Source organism: Lissotriton helveticus, chromosome 1_1 (genome assembly GCF_964261635.1).
Source record: "Lissotriton helveticus chromosome 1_1, aLisHel1.1, whole genome shotgun sequence".
In the NCBI taxonomy this organism is placed as follows: domain Eukaryota; kingdom Metazoa; phylum Chordata; class Amphibia; order Caudata; family Salamandridae; genus Lissotriton; species Lissotriton helveticus.
The window spans coordinates 855,131,048-855,145,861 of record NC_136057.1 but is presented as its reverse complement, the minus strand read 5'-3'; the positions used below and the strand labels follow the sequence as shown (position 1 = coordinate 855,145,861).

The 14,814-nt window shown below is 45.3% G+C and overlaps 1 protein-coding gene across 1 annotated transcript in view; it reads right to left on the bottom strand.

Annotated features, from left to right (window-relative positions):
* LOC144763009 (sodium-coupled monocarboxylate transporter 1-like) overlaps positions 1–14,814 on the bottom strand; it is a 797,300-nt gene that overhangs the window by 264,931 nt on the left and 517,555 nt on the right. The window lies entirely within an intron of this gene.

Below are 14,814 nucleotides of genomic sequence, written 5' to 3'. Positions count from 1 at the left end.
GTTTAAAGCATGATCGTTATCAATATTACACACCTTCATTGTCAATCTAGTGTCTTATTGACTCCTTGTCAGAATAGGCTTGCATTATCAGTACTACATTTGAAGGAAAGTCTTTTTTCTATACAGAGCATGCCATGTCAGACGTGTTGGTGGCATGCATCAGGCCACGCTCCTGGTCAAAACATAGGGGCCCAGAAAAACTAAAACTAAAACTGGGGAATCATACTGTTGTAATGTTCAACATAAAGCGGAGACTCAATATGGGTTCATGGTTTTATTAGGATACAGCGACACAGCATCAGCGCACCCGCCGCCTTCAGCCAACAACTCCCAACTGCCAGGTCAGAGTGCGCCACTCACAATAGAACCCTCTGACCCCAACATTCCACCGTGGCGCGAGTAGCGGAGCCATGGCATAAAGAAGATCATAACATACCCCCTTTTCCTCTACACGCAGGTAGAGAATTTTCAAGAAGATAGGGAAGAAGAATAGGGCGGGGATGAGGAAAGGCAGAAACGTAAAACAGAGAACAATGAGTCATCCTACCATGAAATCATGCAAACGTTGAGGAAGTCTCCTGACTCGCAAGGGTCTCTGGTAAGGTGGAGTGCCTTGAAAATCATGAGACTCTTCGTTTATGGTAATTGCCCTTTGACTAGTGCTCAAGGTGTCCCCACCGGGGCCTGGTGCCCTTGTCTCTGCACCAGTACGAGCACTGTTAAGCAATTGATGATCGTGAGCCAACATGTAACCTCAACATGGATTCTTCCTAACAAAGGTTTTAGGAGAATGGTCTCGTGAGCTATACTTTGCCACTCTACGTAGGTTCCATTTTTCTCCATTATCCAACACAACATAAAAAGGGTGCACCTCTCTAACTTTGAAGGGACTACGAAACTTGCATAGACCTCTGACCCAGCATCCGGATCGGACTTTGACCCAGTCACCTACATGAATACCTGTCAAGTTCTTTTCCTGGGTATGTACCTTCATGGGAGCGTGCATAGGGGTACTCTTGCCACTACCACTCACACTCTTTCCTTCTACCAATTCTCTGATCCAAGGAGGCACTAGTTTAGAAGTTGGTTTTCTGCCTCGCATGGCAATGAAGGGAACTACTCCTGAAGTGGAATTCTCAGTTGTGCGATATACTCACACTAATTCGCTAAAAGTTTCATCTATGTCAAGATTATTAGTGAGAGCCAAACTTATAGCTCCTTTAACCATGTGATTGGCTCTTTCCACAATTCCGTTGGATTGCGGGTTGTACAAAGTGGTGAGGGAATGTTTGATACCACACTCACTTAGAAATTCTCTCATAATGCTGATGGGCAAAGTGCTTTCCCTACATCTTCCCTTTAAAATGAGGTTTATGACCCCTTTTAGAACTTCATCTTGAGACATAGCCTCTGCCCATTCCTTTTTACTGACAGCGCCACAACTCCACTGAACCACATCCTCTACACTAGAGATAGCTCCTTCACTCTCTCTCTTAGACACGCCTGTCTTGTCTACCTCTTCCCAGTCTAAGGCCAGGCGCGACATACAATCGGCTTGGACATTGCGCCAGCCTGAAATGAATTCAACATCAAAATTATATTCCTGTAGCCTGGAGGCTAACCGAGCAAGTCTGGCTGACTCCTTCCTGTTCCGCCTGGTGACAGTATTTTTAGCAAAGGTTTGTGGTCAGTGCGTAACATGAATCTGTGCCCCTTACTTACATCCTGAAATATTCCACACCCCAAGCAGCTGCCAGGGTTTCTTTTTCTATAACAGAGTAATGGCGCTCAGTAGAAGTCAAAGTGCGAGAAGAGAATGCCACAGTTTTTTCAGTAGTGCCATCATTCTGCGATAATACAGCTCCTATGCCAGTGTCACTTGCATCCACAGTGATAATAGTTTTTGCATTTACATCAAAAGGAACCAAAATGACTGCTTTGCATATTTCTAGCTTTATGTTATCAAAACAGTTTTTCTGACCATCCTCCCAACAAAACTTGACACCTTTCTTCATGAGTACCTTAAGGGGTTCTGCCTTACTCGCAAAGTTTTTTACAAACTTTGAGTAATACTCAATTAACCCAATGAATGAGCGCAATTGTTCTCTATTAATAGCAACAGGAGTCAATCTTATAGATGCCAGTAAGTCTCTCTTTGGTTTAACACCATCAGATGAGATGGAATGTCCTAGGTACTCCACCTCAGTTGCCAGAAAGGAACATTTTTCCCTGCGTAAAGTTAAACCTGATTCTAGTATCCTTCCAAGAGCATCTTTCAAGGCAATGTTGTGATTGTTCACACTGTCGTCAAATACCAGGATATCATCCTGGAAATAGATGACATTTTTTTGATCTTTGAAAACCTCTGTGACCATCCTCTGAAAAACACTTGCGGCCGAACATAACCCGAAGGGCATTCTGGTAAACTGAAATATCCCTTCATTGGTGATGAAGGCTGTCAAGTGCTTTGAAGATCCATGCAAACGTATCTGATGATAAGCATGGCGAAGGTCAAGCTTTGAAAAGTATTTGGCCCCTCTAAGCATCACCATAAGTTTGTTTATGTTAGCTAGAGGAAAAGTGTCAGGGAATGATGTTCTGATTCAAACTCCTAAGATCAACACAGAAACGCAAATTTCCATCTGCCTTCTGTGAAATTACTACAGGAGAAATCCAAGATGAGCACTCAATCGGCTCAATGACTCCACTAAATAACATTTTGTCCAACATTTTCTTCACCTCCCCTCTTACCATGAAGGGAACTTTTCTTAGCTTGTGTTGGACATGAACTGCGTTATGTTTAAGCTTTATTTTGTGAACATAGCCCTGAAGGTTGCCAAGCTGATCTCTGAAAACACTTTTACCTCCCTCCAAAATGTCTTCCACTGAAAGGTCGACCACCACCATGACTTGTTCAATAGCATGTGGGTCAATTCTAATGTGGAGGTCATATTGGTGATACCACCCCAAAATTGGTGGGCCAGATTCTGCTATGTACACTTTACCTTTGACAGACCTGTTTTTAAAAACAATATCAGTTGGCATGTAGCCTAGTATGTCTATCTGCTCCCCTTGATACCCTCCAGGGTTATTATCTTTGGGTAATCATTTTTTGTTAGGCCACTCCTGCTTGAAAATTCTTTTAGGTATGATGGTATATAATGACCCCGAATCAACCATTAGATCAACTCTCTTATTTTCAATGACAAATTCTGCTAAACGCTACACACGACACATTTGTTGAAAATCTGTTATTTTAATTTTCAGGTTGTCAACATAAATCTGCAGGTCACTCATATCTGATGTCGGTAAGCCTATTCATGCGTATAAGGTATCAAATCGTCATCCAGTACACTTTAGCTAAAACGCATTATATATTTATTTATATCGAGATCCAACAGTTGATTCTGGGTCTATGCTCGAATTGTGGTGTCTTCAATCGAGTCTGACCTCATTGATGAGGTAAGATAACTTTTTAGTGATATTTATAACCCGCATGGCTATTCAGTCATGTTAGGAATCAATAAAAGTCGTTAGTCAGGTCTAGTATGAATCTAATAAAATAGAATGCCGCTCCGAAGTATTTCTAGATGAATTTTGTAATGACTAACGGTTATCGAATAAGCATCCACACGTAATAATATAGTTCAAATGAACTAGAGCACAATAGCATCATTTTAATAAGTTTCCTTCTCTTTTCCTTAACAGAACCCCTGACGAAGGGACAAAGTCCCGAAATTCATTGGGTTGATTAAGAAATAATAGCAATGTATTTTGCCATATGGAAAACTGTATTTTTTGTAATCGTGTGTAATATGATGTAAAGAAAATCATTATGAATGAAATTGATTGAATTCTTACAATACATGAATTAAAATGTGGTAAGAGGAATACCGCTTTTTTGTTGTTGCATGTTGGAGTCCTAGCAGCCACTTAGGGGCTAGGCCACTTTCACAAATTCTGCTTTTGGCCTGTGTCTCCTTCGATCATTTAAATTATGAGGTTTAGTGAGAAGGATTTTTCCATTCTCAACAACATCATACAGAGAAGGTTCAACACACAGGATTCTATTAAGTCTGTATGAACACTCATTAATATTAGACTCTTCTGATAACATTGCTACCTTTCCTTTGTTTGCATCTCTACACATTCTTGCAAAATGTCCCTTACGGCCGCATCTTCTGCATTCCTTCCCTATGGCCCAACACTGCTTAGAGTCAGACAGGTGATAAGTACTACCGCACTTTCCAAAAGTCTTGTTGCCAAACCTACTGGGATACACTCTACCCCCCTGCCAACGTACTCTTTCCACCTTTAAATCTAGTAGAGGCAGCTACCTCCCCTTCGCAACCCTCCACAACAGAAGTTTCACTCTCATTGGACATGTTAAGTTTAGAATCTCTACGATCCATTTCTTTCATGCAAGAATCCGACTCTTCAATTATTTTAGCAATGTCAATTGCATCCTTAAGAGAGGGATCTTTGACAGCCCATAAGCGTTACTGTGTCTTTCTGCTTCTACATTGGACAATCTGTTGGTCCCGAATCATTTCCTCGGTCATAGGACCAAATTTACATTTTAAAGAGAGTTCACAAAGTCTAGTGACGAAGTCATCAATGGACTCCCCTACTTTCTGAGGCTGGGTATAAAATTTGTATCTTCTCATCGCTATATTTGTTTCTTTGGCAAATCTCAATTCCAATCTTTTTCGTGCCTCTTCAAAAATATTCTCAATGGGTTGACCACGTTCATTGTTTGCAACAGGTAAGTACTTAAAAATATGTTGTCCTTCTTTTCCTAAATTGGTAAGTAGAATCACTTTTTTTCCTATTGCTACTGTAATCCTGCGCATCCAAAGCTTCCAAATAGTTATCAAACATCTCAATCCACTCGTCCCATTCTATACTTGGATTCCCGGGTTGACTGAGAAAGTGAGGAGGAGTATATACCACGGAGACATCAAGGGCAGTTACATCCATTATGAATCACCAAAGGATACTCCAAAGCTAATTTGTCTTGTGAGAAAAAAATGTATAAATAAATAAAAATGCTGGGAATGTATGTCTGCTTATTTCTCCCAATTTCTAGGTATTTTTAGATGAAATGTTTCTTCCCCCCCCAAAAAAAACTACTGTTGCATCCATAACAAAGTCAAAATTACAAAGTAACAAATATCTTCTTTGGATGAAAAGCAGTTCACTTTTCTTATGTTTATACCCACTGCATTCTCAAAAGCAAACCTTTTCACAGGACATCAAATAACTCGTATGTACCATTTTGAACCACAAGATGGCAGTGTTTCTCCACAGACTGTTACAGGTTTCTGCTTTCCATGCCGGTGTTCTAACTAGATTTCCATCCCCGTCGTTTTGTACACCCCCTACGTCGGAGGGGTGCTGATTCATGCAGGTTGTGCCTGTGTATTGGCGCTCCCCCGTCTGGCTGTGCACACCCTACGTTAGTCACTCACGCAGGCGCACACACGAGGGAGAGCGGGGAAAGGCATGGATACTAATACTTGAACTTTATGCATTTTTATATAGCGCGGACTTTACCCGAAGGCGTCAGAGCGCTTCACATTAGGAACAGAAATGAAACATAATGAGAAACATCACAAAAGAACAGATTGCAAAAACATACGTTACTTACATAAGGTAATAGTGACAATTGTGAGCAAACAAAATACATGAGGTAGTAAAAACTGTGAGCAACCAAAAATACATGAGGTAGTAAAGGTAATAGTGACAATTGTGAGCAAACAAAATACTTGAGTAAAAATTGTGAGCAACCAAAAATACATGAGGTAGTCAAAAGTGCACAAAAGGAAAGTGACAAGTTTTATTTATTTATTTATTTATTTATGCATTTTTATATAGCGCGGACTTTACCCGAAGGTGTCAGAGCGCTTCATAATAGGAACAGAACTGATACATGAGAACATTACAAGTGAACAAAATACAAAAGCAAACGTTACATTAAATGAAGCAAAATGACAATTGTGCGCCAACAAAATATAAGAGGTAGCAAACGGTGCATTACAAAAGTGACAATCGTGAATCAACAAAATACAAGAGGTAGCAAACGGTGCATTGCACGAGGAAAAAAGTGACGTGTGCGGGTTACAAAAAGCGTACAAAATAAATATAGAGGTATAATACTGCAATATATGGAGGACACTCCAGCACAAGAACAAACGTTACGAAGGCACTGGTGGCACTTGTGCAGGTGTCGACACAAACAGATGTAGGAGTGTAAACAGTGTGTTACAGGAGAAGGTGACGGATGCAAGTCACCCACGAGTCCCCGCCACAGGAAGAAGGACAATACTGCCATAAGAGGCAGACTCTCAAACCACAAGAACACACTGGAAAGACACTTCCATAGTCAAGTAAAATAGATTTTTCAGTAGTTGAAGGGCTTCCTTCAGATAGCAGAGAGGGCATGAATTACATTTGGAAATGTCTTTGAAGAAGGAGAGCTTTGAGGTCAGATTTGAAGGCTTGGGAGGAGGAGGTGGTCCGGAGCTGAGGCGGAAGTGAGTTCCAGATTCTCACTGCGCTGCCTGAAAAGGATTGGGCCATCGATCTCTCCTTCTTGAAAGTGGGAGGTTCAAGTAGTAGATTTTCCGCGTTTCGTGATGGTCTAGAGCCTCCAGAGAGTTTCAATTTATTCGCCAGGTAGCGCGGAGAGGAGGAGTGCAAGGCTTTATGGGTGATGCAGGCAGTCTTGTAGATAGCTCTAGCCTCGATGGGGAGCCAGCGGAGGGAGGATAACATGGGAGTGATGTGGTCGCTTCTTTTGGCCCCATAAATGAAACGAGCTGCTGAATGTAGAACAGACTTAAGGGGGGAGAGGTGGGATTTGGGGAGGCCAGTCAGAAGAGAAATGCAGTAGTCAAGTCTGGAGAGGACCAGCGATTGGACCAGGGTTTTGAGGTCATGCACCGGGAAGAAGCGACGAATCCCCCAAAGAAGGCGCAGTTGGTATCGGGCAGACTTTGCAATTGAATTAATGTGGGAGAGTAGGTTGAGTTTTGTGTCGAGTATGACACCAAGGGATTTTGCGCTGTCGACAATAATGGGATTAGTGTTCATCAGATTCATCTGGTCCATCCATGATTGCACCGGGGGAGGAGAAAGTGAGGAGGAGGAGGAACTCAGTTTTGGAGGGGTTCAGGATCAGTTGATGTGTTGACATCCAGTTATGAATGGAGTCGAGGGTAGAGCTTAGGACAGAGAGATCTTGAGTGGAGGCAACCTTTAGGTAGATTTGAGTGTCGTCAGCGTAGAGGTGATAGTTGACCCCAGATTTACTTAGGAGATTTCCCAGAGGTTCCAAATAGAGATTGAACAATGTGGGTGCAAGAATAGAGCCCTGGGGAACACCTTGATCCACCGCCGAATGAGGTGAAAGACTGTCCGCTATTTTGATCATTTGGGATCTATCAGAAAGGAAAGAAGCAAACCATTTAAGCACGGTGCCCTCCATGCCCATTCTCTGTTGAAGGGTGTTGAGGAGGGTGTTGTGGTTGACAGTGTCAAAGGCTGCCGAAAGGTCAAGGAGAATTAGAAGACAAGACCCCCCCCGAGTCTAGTATTCTCAGCGCGTCATCAATCACTTGCAGCAGGGCAGTTTCAGTGCTGCAGTTTTGGATGAAGCCGGACTGAAAATTGTCAAGAAGATCGTTGTCCTTGATATGACGTGAGAGCTGTTTCGCAACACATCTTTCTGTGATCTTCGCAAGGAAGGGTAGGTTAGTGATGGGGCGGAAGTTGTTGAGGTCATCCGCATCCGCAGTGGGTTTTTTAAGCAGAGGGGTGACCTGCCCAGATTTGAAGGGAACAGGGAGGGAGCCTTGACAGAGGGAGAGGTTGACCAGAGTGGTCCAATAGGGAAGAGAAAGGGTATAGAAGTCAATGGCTATGGCACTGGGGATGGGGTCGAGCGAGTGGTTGGAGGGCTTTGTTTCGAGGATGCACTTGAGGAGGACATCTTCAGAGATGGGGACGAAGTTCTGCCAGATGGCTAGTGATTTGCGCTCCTCTGGAGGGGTAGGATGAGCGACCTGAACCACAAGTGATTTCACTTTTTCGTCAAAGAATACAGCGAAATCAGCAGCTTTCTTAGTAGAATCCTCCAATTTGGAGGTTGGGGGAGAGTAGTTAGAGGTCTTGATGAGATCAAATAGTTTTTTGGGTCTGTTTTTGGCTGAGTCAAGGAGGGTTCTGAAGTGTGATGCTTTCCCAAGGAAGATGTGCTTGTGGTACTCGGATCTTGCTGAACGAAGCGTGGCCAAGTTATCGGTGGAGGGTGCTTGCCTCCAATGTTTCTCTAGGCGTCTTAGGTGCTTCCTTTCTTCATATAGGGATTTGCTGAACCAGGGTGCTGAGGGAATGGGCCTTTTCTTTTTGCTTTGGAGAGGAGCAACGCTATTGATTTCGACTGCAAGGACTGAGAGGCATTGTGAGGTGAGATCATCAACATCTAGGTTCGGGTCTAGCCTTGGAAGTGACAGCAAAGCTGATTCACAGAGGGAAACAGTGTCAATATTCTTGGCGTCACGGAACCAGGAGGTAGCCCTCTTAGGTTGGCCAAGAGTGATAGAGTGTGCTAGGAGAAGAGAGAATGGGATGAGGAGGTGGTCAGACCAGTCTACGTGAATAGGGGTAGCGATAGAAAGCATGCCTGCTTTAGATATAACAAGGTCCAGGATAGAGCCCTTAGAGTGTGTTGATTCTGTGCAGTGTTGGGTAAGATCGTTTGTAGAGAGGAAGGAGGCCAGCCCGTTCGCGGAAGAGTCTTGCAGGGAGCCCCAGTGGAGATTGAAGTCACCCACGAAGGTCTGATTGTCACTTTGTGCGTATTGGTCGCTGATGAAGTCAGTGAGTTCCTCCATAAATGAAGGGCCACTGCCAGGTGGGCGGTATATGACATGGAATCTAAGGGGTGAGCGGTGGTGTAGTTGAAGCTCAAGAGATAGACATTCAAAAGTACGGAATGCGCTGATGGGAAAAGCCTTGAGTTGAAGGGAGTTTCTAAAGATAACTGCAACACCTCCCCCAACTTCGATAGGTCTGTCATTCCTGAGAATAGAGTAGCCAGTGGGTAGGAGGAGATCAAACATGGAATGAGAGGTATCGTTGAACCAGGTCTCTGTTAAGAAGAACAGGTCAATATTGTGAAGGGTGATGGTATCAGAGATTTCGAGTTTGTGTTTTATTGCAGATCTGCAGTTGTGAAGCAATCATCGCAGTTCTGTCGAGACTGTTTTGGTGACGGGGGCACTTGGGCAAAGAAGGGTGATAGGGATATTATACCTATATGGGGGTGCACGGGAGTGTCTAGGTGGATGCTTGGTTCTGACAGAGGAGATGGTTGGAATAGAGTAGGTAATTGGGTTACTCGGAGGTGCTGGTTGAGGAAGGGTGGCGTTCAAAGGCTTGTGTGGGTGAGCGATGTTTGCAGACGACAGGTTATGCTTGGCTATAATGGTGTGAGGGGTCAAGGTGCATCTCGTGGGAAGGTGAGAGTTTTCCAAAGGAGTTGATGAGAATGGGAAAGTTGAAATCTTAGAGCTTAAAAGTGAAATGGAAGCTACAAGCTGGGAGATGGAGGTGATGAGAGAGCATATCTTATTTTCGAGAGAGAGTAGGGCAGAACACGGATGGTTGGGTCTCTCGATGGCAGAGGGATGGGGTGGTATAGGTGGTGGTAGGCAGGGAGAGGTCGGAGGACAGGAGGAGAGTTGAGGTATAGGGTTCCTAGGTGGGGAAAGGGGTAGGTTGAGAGCGGGGGTTGGGGTATCAGAGGAGAAGGGGGAGTTGTATTTGATGGCGCTGCACGAAGGGAGGGAATTAGGGACATGTTATGGGGGGTGGGTGCGGAACAAGACTGTGGGGAGGAGGGAGAGGGGAGGACTTTGAGGAGTCATAGGAGTGTAGGAGGTTTGGGCGGAAAAAAGGGGAGGTGGTTGGAGAGGTCCTGTTGGCTAGGAGCGGTGGCTGTGAGGGAGCCGGTATCTGGTAGAATGGGGGGGGTTGGGAGAAGGGGAAGTTGACGACAGGAAATGGTTCTGCTGTGCCTGAAGAGGGGGGATGGAAAGGGGTACCAGGGGGGTAAAGGGGGGGGCAGCACAGCATTGCTAGCGGAGTGGGGGGAAAGAAAGAGAAGCCATGGGATTGTGAAGAAGTCGGGGAAAGAGGTGAGGAGAGGAGGGGGTAGAGAAGAGGGGGAGAGGGAGGGATGAGGGGAGCATAAGGAAAGTTAGCTGGGTGGGGAGGTTGGCGGAGGGCTGGACTAAAAAAGGGAGTAGCAGAAAGGAATAGGGGGGACGAGAAGAGATTGGGGTACCGAGACGGTGCCGACTGGACGAGGAGCGTTTTGCCTAGTGGTAAGGCTGACGTGATGAAGGGTGGGGCATACTGTGGAGTGGGAGGAAAGGGAGAGGAGGGCACAAAGGAGGGGGAGGGAAGAGGGCCGACCTGAGTCTCCCGAGGGTGCAGCCTATTGGAGTGTAGGGGGGTCAGGGGAGGAGAAAGGGAGTAAAGGGTGGAGTTGGATGGAGAGTCGGGGGAAAACCTGGTCGCAGGGGAGGGGAGTAGGGAGGGGAAGAGGTGGTCAAAGAGAGAGAGAGAGGTGTCTTTGCCTTGGATCAAGACAGTACCATTGTTATAGATGGAGATGGTGAGGAAGCCGTTGAAATGCGCAGAAGGGGAAATCTTTAGTTGTTTCCCATGAGGGATAGAGGAGGAGGAGGTGACGTTAAGGGAATTAGATAAGCTGTTGGACCAAGAAGGGGTGTCGTGAGTGAAGAAAATGAAATCATTTTTGCGCCTCCCAGAATTACAATTGTAAAAAAGGTCAACAAAAAGGGAATCAGGGAAACGTTCAATAGTCTCATGCTTCAATCGTTTAGCTGAAGCTTTGGTTTGGCCAGGAGGATAGATGATTTTGTAGCAGTTAATTCCATCCTTAACTCGAGAGGTGGCTATGTTGGGGACGTGAGAGAGAGTGCTAGGAGGGTATGAGACGGGTGTACCTAGGAGAGCGGTGCAGAAGAGAAGTATAGGGACTAACAGGGGACACATAATCCAGGCGTTGGGAGTGGAAAACTGGACTAATGTGTAGTTCGGGAAGAGAGGTGGGTGTTTGATGGGCCCTTCATCTAGGTGTATATGAAAACCACTGGCACAAGATAATATTTACAAGGGACATGAATACATATGATAAAACCAACTGGGTCACTGTCAAAACCATCACAATGCACAATTAGTCGAGGTAAAGCAGATCAAAAACGAACGCCCAGTGACTACTGGTAATCACAGTACAAAGCATCAGTCTGAAACACAAGCACATTCGGCTCCAACCGCATTGTACGCCCATAGTCTCAGCGGACCACTAATGGACTCTAATCATAAACCATAATGTCAAGGTAGCTGCCAATCCAGCGAGAGTTCTGCCTCAATCAGAAATGACCCTAAGTAAAAAGGTGTCATAAACAGTGCAGCTGGCGCTACTTGCAGCACAGCTGTGACAGGCCCGAACGGTGCAGCTGGCAGTGTTTGCTGCGCAGCTGTAAAAGGTCTAAACGGTGCAGCTGGCACTACTTGTTGCGCAGCTGAAAAAGACCTAAACGGTGCAGCTGGCACTACTTGCTGCCCAGCTGTAAAAAGGCCTAAACGGTGCAGCTGGCACTACTTGCTGCGCAGCTGTACAAAGGCCTAAACGTGCAGCTGGCACTACTTGTGTGCAGTTATAAGTGTGCAGTTATAAGAGAAAACAGAGTATAATTTGAGGTATAGTACTGCAATAAGTGCTAGACACTCAGGCACAAGAACAAGCGTTACGTGGGCAAGGTGGCACTTGTGCAAGTATCAAAGGTAAAAACATGTGAGAGGTAGCAACCGTGTGTTACAAGGGCAGAGTGGTGTGTGCATGTTACAAAAGGGCACCTAACACCAGTACATGGAAAATACTGCAAAAAGGCAGACCCTCCAACCACAGGCATACACTGGGAAGGCACTTCCATGGTCATGGAAAGTAGAAATTATCAGTAGTGGGAAGTCTTCCTCACAAATAGCAAGAGGACGTGAATTACTTTTGGAGGTGGCTCTGGAGGAGGAGAACTTTGAGGTCCCTTTTGAAGGCCTGGGAGGAGGCGGTGGTCCGGAGCTGAGGTGGAAAGGAGTTCCAGATTCTCACTGCGTTGCCTGAAAAGGATTGGGCCATTGTTCTTTCCTTCTTGAAAGTGGGAGGTTCAAGCAGTAGATTCTCCGCATTGCGTGAAAGTCTAGAGCCTCCAGAGAGTTTCAGTTTATTCGCCAGGTAGCGGGGAGATGAGGAGTGCAAGGCTTTGTGGGTAATGCAGGCAGTCTTGTAGGTAGCTCTAGCCTCGAAGGGAAGCCAGCGGAGGGTGGATAACATCGGTGTGATGTGATCGCTTCTTTTGGCCCCATAAATGAAACGAGCTGCTGAATGGAATACAGACTTAAGTGGGGACAGGTGAGATTTGGGGAGGCCAGTAAGAAGAGAATTGCAGTAGTCTAGTCTAGAGAGGACCAGCGATTGCACCAGGGTTATAAGGTCCTGCTCCGGGAAGAAGCGACGGATTCCCCAAAGAAGGTGCAATTGGTAGCGAGCAGATTTTGCAATAGAATTGATGTGGGGAGTTAGATTGAGTTTTTTATCTAGAATGACACCAAGGGATTTTGCACTGTCAACAATGATGGGTTTATTGTTTAGTAGATTCATCTGATCCATCCATGATTGAACCGGGGGAGGAGAGAGTGAGGAGGAGAAGAGGAGGAATTCAGTTTTGGAGGGATTCAGAATCAATTGATGAGTTGACATCCAGTTTTGAATGGAGTCAAGAGTAGATCTTAGGATGGAGAGATCATGATTGGAGGCAACCTTGAGGTAGAGTTGAGTGTCGTCTGCATAGAGATGATAGTGAATCCCAGATTTGCTTAGGAGGTTTCCCAGTGGTTCTAAGTAGAGATTGAACAATGTTGGTGCTAGTATCGAGCCTTGGGGAACACCTTGACCCACCGCCACAGGAGAAGAGAGACTGTTCGCTATTTTGATCATTTGAGATCTGTCAGAGAGGAAGGATGCAAACCATTTAAGCACAGTGCCCTCCATGCCCATTCTCTGTTGAAGAATATTGAGGAGGGTGTTGTGATTAACAGTGTCAAAGGCTGCGGAAAGGTCAAGGAGAATTAGCAGACAGGACCCCCCTGAGTCGAGTATCCTCAGCGCATCATCAACCACTTGCAGAAGGGCTGTTTCAGTGCTGCAGTTTTGGATGAAGCCGGACTGACAATTGTCAAGAAGATCATTGTCCTTGATATGACGAGAGAGTTGTTTTGCTACACATTTTTCTGGGATCTTTGCAAGAAAGGGAAGGTTAGTGATGGGGCGGAAGTTGTTGAGGTCATTCGCATCAGCAGTGGACTTTTTAAGCAGAGGTGTGACCTGCCCAGTTTTGAAGGAGACAGGAAGGGAGCCTTGCCAGAGGGAGAGGTTGATCAGGGTAGTCCAATAGGAAAGGGAACGGGTATAGAAGTCAAAGGCAATGGCACTGGGGATAGGGTCAAGAGAATGGTTGGAGGGCTTTGTTTCGCGTATGCACTTGAGAAGGGCATCTTCAGATATGGGGTCAAAGCTCTGCCAAATGGCTAAGGATTTGCGCTCCTCTGGAGGTGTAGGATGAGCAAACTGATCCACAAGTGATTTCACTTTTCCATCGAAGAAAATAGCGAAATCCGCTGCTCTCTTTGAAGAATCCTCCACCTTGGAGGTTGGGGGAGAGCAGCTTGGAGTCTTGATGAGATCGAATAGTTTTTTGGGTCTATTTTTGGCGGAGTCAAGGAGGGTTTTGAAGTTTTGAAGTTTTGAACATGCAGCCACACTCGGCTCTTTATGAACGCTTAAGCCCTTTTTATTTGTTCAGCTCATTTGACGTCACATGCTCCTGCGGCGGCGGCGGGGGGGGGGGGGTCTGATTATTAATTAATTAATGTATTTATTTATTTATGCATTTTTATATAGCGCGGACTTTACCCGAAGGCGTCAGAGTGCTTCACAATAGGAACACAAGTGAAACATAATGAGAAACATTACAAAAGAACAGATTGCAAAAACATACGTTACTTACATAAGGTAATAGTGACAATTGTGAGCAAACAAAATACATGAGGTAGTAAAGAGTGCACAAGAGGAAAAAGTGACAAGTGTGTAGGATATAAGAGAAAACAAGGTATAGTTAGAGGTATAATACTGTAATATGAGCTAGACACTCAGGCACAAGAACAGGCGTTAAATAGGCAAAGGAGGCCCTTGTGCAAGTATCTAAGGCAGGTAGCAAACCGTGTGTTACAAGGGCCAAGTGGTGTGTGCATGTTACAAAAGGGTACCAAACACAATTACATGGAAAATACTGCATAAAAAAGGCAGGCATTCCAACCACAAGAACACACAGGGAAAGCACTACCATGGTCATGGAGAGTAGAGTTTTCAGTAGTGGGAGGTCTTCCTTCAAATAACAAAGAGGACGTGAATTACTTTTGGAGGTGTCTCTGGAGGAGGAGAACTTTGAGGTCCCTTTTGAAGGCCTGGGAGGAGGCGGTGGTCCGGAGCTGAGGCGGTAAGGAGTTCCAGATTCTCACTGCGTTGCCAGAAAAGGATTGGGCCATTGTTCTCTCCTTCTTGAAAGTGGGAGGTTCAAGCAGCAGATTCTCCGCATTGCGTGAAGGTCTAGAGCCTCCAGAGAGTTTCAGTTTATTCGCCAGGTAGCGAGGAGAGGAGGAGTGCAA